The following is a 4,521-nucleotide window of genomic DNA, read 5'->3' as shown; positions in this document are numbered from 1 at the left end:
CCAATAGAGTCTCTTTGTGTTATGCTCAGGGAATGTTTTCAGCAGACAAAATAATTCCACTTTCAGAATGAAAGGATAAAAAATAGAAAATCCAATACTTGAGTTCAGTCCAGGAAGGAAAAACACACACAGGCATACGCGTTAGACGGGAAAAGTGCTAGAAACCCAATGCTTTCACAGGTACTGATATCTTCTCATTGTATCTAATAACGAACTCAATATGGGAGGCGCATTTTGAACGTTTACAGGAGAAAAAAACCCTGTGAACAACTTTCTGCCCGTATCTGTGGTTATGGTCTGGTCTAGGAGAACATGCTCAGCTTTCATATCTACCAGTTCCTCGGCCTATGGGTTCTGTTTTGTTGCTGGTTTGTTTCCCCATGAGTGATGGAGCGCTGCCTCGGGGGTGGGCTGAAAGCTGCGGCTCAAGTGCCACCAGCCGACAAAGGCCTCGGTTTAGGACCCCTTTCCAGCCCAGCTGGGGACAAAGGTCTCGGTTTAGGACCCCTTTCCAGCCCAGCTGGGGACAAAGGTCTCGGTTTAGGACCCCTTTCCAGCCCAGCTGGGGACAAAGGCCTCGGTTTAGGACCCCTTTCCAGCCCAGCTGGGGACAAAGGCCTCGGTTTAGGACCCCTTTCCAGCCCAGCTGGGGACAAAGGTCTCGGTTTAGGACCCCTTTCCAGCCCAGCTGGGGACAAAGGCCGCGGTTTAGGACCCCTTTCCAGCCCAGCTGGGGACAAAGGCCTCGGTTTAGGACCCCTTTCCAGCCCAGCTGGGGACAAAGGCCTCGGTTTAGGACCCCTTTCCAGCCCAGCTGCAGTTTAATTAAGCATCTGAAATGCTGTCTTAGCCAAGCGGTAACTTCCTTGGCACTGTAACTCATCAAGTGGCCGTAGGCAGGAGGCGGCATCCATTCGGTAGCACATCTTCCCCTGTGAAGACGAGGCAGGAAGGCCGCTGGGATTTTCAAGCTCAGAAGTGTTTTCTTGTGGTGGTTTGGTGCCAGGCTTAGCCAGGCAGCTCTGAACAGTCCGGGTTGGCCTGCACGTCCACGCTGGTGTGCCAGCGTCTTGCGGGACAGAGGCAGCGACGGGAGCCCTCGGAACCCGTGCACAGCGCTCAGTGACGGCGGTCGGCACTTCCCTGGCTGGACCGGCTCTGCTGGCGCCCAGCGGGGCTGCCACACTGGGGTGGTTATGTTTCTGATCTGTACGCTACGGTCAGATGAGAGGGCACAGTGTCCTCACACGAACCCAGCTGTGATTCCCACCCACCCCGGTCAGATGAGAGGGCACAGTGTCCTCACACGAACCCAGCTGTGATTCCCACCCACCCCGGTCAGATGAGAGGGCACGGTGTCCTCACACGAACCCAGCTGTGATTCCCACCCACCCCGGTCAGATGAGAGGGCACAGTGTCCTCACACGAACCCAGCTGTGATTCCCACCCACCCCGGTCAGATGAGAGGGGACAGTGTCCTCACACGAACCCAGCTGTGATTCCCGCCCACCCCGGTCAGATGAGAGGGCACAGTGTCCTCACACGAACCCAGCTGTGATTCCCACCCACCCCGGTCAGATGAGAGGGGACAGTGTCCTCACACGAACCCAGCTGTGATTCCCACCCCGGTCAGATGAGAGGGGACAGTGTCCTCACACGAACCCAGCTGTGATTCCCACCCACCCCGGTCAGATGAGAGGGCACAGTGTCCTCACATGAACCCAGCTGTGATTCCCACCCCGGTCAGATGAGAGGGGACAGTGTCCTCACACGAACCCAGCTGTGATTCCCACCCACCCCGGTCAGATGAGAGGGCACGGTGTCCTCACATGAACCCAGCTGTGATTCCCACCCCGGTCAGATGAGAGGGGACGGTGTCCTCACACGAACCCAGCTGTGATTCCCACTCACCCCGGTCAGATGAGAGGGCACGGTGTCCTCACACGAACCCAGCTGTGATTCCCGCCCACCCCGGTCAGATGAGAGGGCACGGTGTCCTCACACGAACCCAGCTGTGATTCCCGCCCACCCCGGTCAGATGAGAGGGCACGGTGTCCTCACACGAACCCAGCTGTGATTCCCGCCCACCCCGGTCAGATGAGAGGGCACGGTGTCCTCACACGAACCCAGCTGTGATTCCCGCCCACCCCGGTCAGATGAGAGGGCACGGTGTCCTCACACGAACCCAGCTGTGATTCCCGCCCACCCCGGTCAGATGAGAGGGCACGGTGTCCTCACACGAACCCAGCTGTGATTCCCGCCCACCCCGGTCAGATGAGAGGGCACGGTGTCCTCACACGAACCCAGCTGTGATTCCCGCCCACCCCGGTCAGATGAGAGGGCACGGTGTCCTCACACGAACCCAGCTGTGATTCCCGCCCACCCCGGTCAGATGAGAGGGCACGGTGTCCTCACACGAACCCAGCTGTGATTCCCGCCCACCCCGGTCAGATGAGAGGGCACGGTGTCCTCACACGAACCCAGCTGTGATTCCCGCCCACCCCGGTCAGATGAGAGGGCACGGTGTCCTCACACGAACCCAGCTGTGATTCCCGCCCACCCCGGTCAGATGAGAGGGCACGGTGTCCTCACACGAACCCAGCTGTGATTCCCGCCCACCCCGGTCAGATGAGAGGGCACGGTGTCCTCACACGAACCCAGCTGTGATTCCCGCCCACCCCGGTCAGATGAGAGGGCACGGTGTCCTCACACGAACCCAGCTGTGATTCCCGCCCACCCCGGTCAGATGAGAGGGCACGGTGTCCTCACACGAACCCAGCTGTGATTCCCGCCCACCCCGGTCAGATGAGAGGGCACGGTGTCCTCACACGAACCCAGCTGTGATTCCCGCCCACCCCGGTCAGATGAGAGGGCACGGTGTCCTCACACGAACCCAGCTGTGATTCCCGCCCACCCCGGTCAGATGAGAGGGCACGGTGTCCTCACACGAACCCAGCTGTGATTCCCGCCCACCCCGGTCAGATGAGAGGGCACGGTGTCCTCACACGAACCCAGCTGTGACTCCCGCCCACCCCGGTCAGATGAGAGGGCACGGTGTCCTCACACGAACCCAGCTGTGACTCCCGCCCACCCCGGTCAGATGAGAGGGCACGGTGTCCTCACACGAACCCAGCTGTGACTCCCACCCACCCCGGTCAGATGAGAGGGCACGGTGTCCTCACACGAACCCAGCTGTGACTCCCACCCACCCCGGTCAGATGAGAGGGCACGGTGTCCTCACACGAACCCAGCTGTGACTCCCACCCACCCCGGTCAGATGAGAGGGCACGGTGTCCTCACACGAACCCAGCTGTGACTCCCACCCACCCCGGTCAGATGAGAGGGCACGGTGTCCTCACACGAACCCAGCTGTGACTCCCACCCACCCCGGTCAGATGAGAGGGCACGGTGTCCTCACACGAACCCAGCTGTGACTCCCACCCACCCCGGTCAGATGAGAGGGCACGGTGTCCTCACACGAACCCAGCTGTGACTCCCACCCACCCCGGTCAGATGAGAGGGCACGGTGTCCTCACACGAACCCAGCTGTGACTCCCACCCACCCCGGTCAGATGAGAGGGCACGGTGTCCTCACACGAACCCAGCTGTGACTCCCACCCACCCCGGTCAGATGAGAGGGCACGGTGTCCTCACACGAACCCAGCTGTGACTCCCACCCACCCCGGTCAGATGAGAGGGCACGGTGTCCTCACACGAACCCAGCTGTGACTCCCACCCACCCCGGTCAGATGAGAGGGCACGGTGTCCTCACACGAACCCAGCTGTGACTCCCACCCACCCCGGTCAGATGAGAGGGCACGGTGTCCTCACACGAACCCAGCTGTGACTCCCACCCACCCCGGTCAGATGAGAGGGCACGGTGTCCTCACACGAACCCAGCTGTGACTCCCACCCACCCCGGTCAGATGAGAGGGCACGGTGTCCTCACACGAACCCAGCTGTGACTCCCACCCACCCCGGTCAGATGAGAGGGCACGGTGTCCTCACACGAACCCAGCTGTGATTCCCACCCACCCCGGTCAGATGAGAGGGCACGGTGCCCTCACACGAACCCAGCTGTGATTCCCACCCACCCCGGTCAGATGAGAGGGCACGGTGCCCTCACACGAACCCAGCTGTGATTCCCACCCACCCCGGTCAGATGAGAGGGCACGGTGCCCTCACACGAACCCAGCTGTGATTCCCACCCACCCCGGTCAGATGAGAGGGCACGGTGCCCTCACACGAACCCAGCTGTGATTCCCACCCACCCCGGTCAGATGAGAGGGCACGGTGCCCTCACACGAACCCAGCTGTGATTCCCACCCACCCCGGTCAGATGAGAGGGCACGGTGTCCTCACACGAACCCAGCTGTGATTCCCACCCACCCCGGTCAGATGAGAGGGCACAGTGTCCTCACACGAACCCAGCTGTGATTCCCACCCACCCCGGTCAGATGAGAGGGCACAGTGTCCTCACACGAACCCAGCTGTGATTCCCACCCACCCCGGTCAGATGAG

This window comes from Patagioenas fasciata, chromosome 2 (genome assembly GCF_037038585.1).
Source record: "Patagioenas fasciata isolate bPatFas1 chromosome 2, bPatFas1.hap1, whole genome shotgun sequence".
Taxonomy (NCBI): Eukaryota; Metazoa; Chordata; class Aves; order Columbiformes; family Columbidae; genus Patagioenas; species Patagioenas fasciata.
This window is presented reverse-complemented; position numbering follows the sequence as displayed.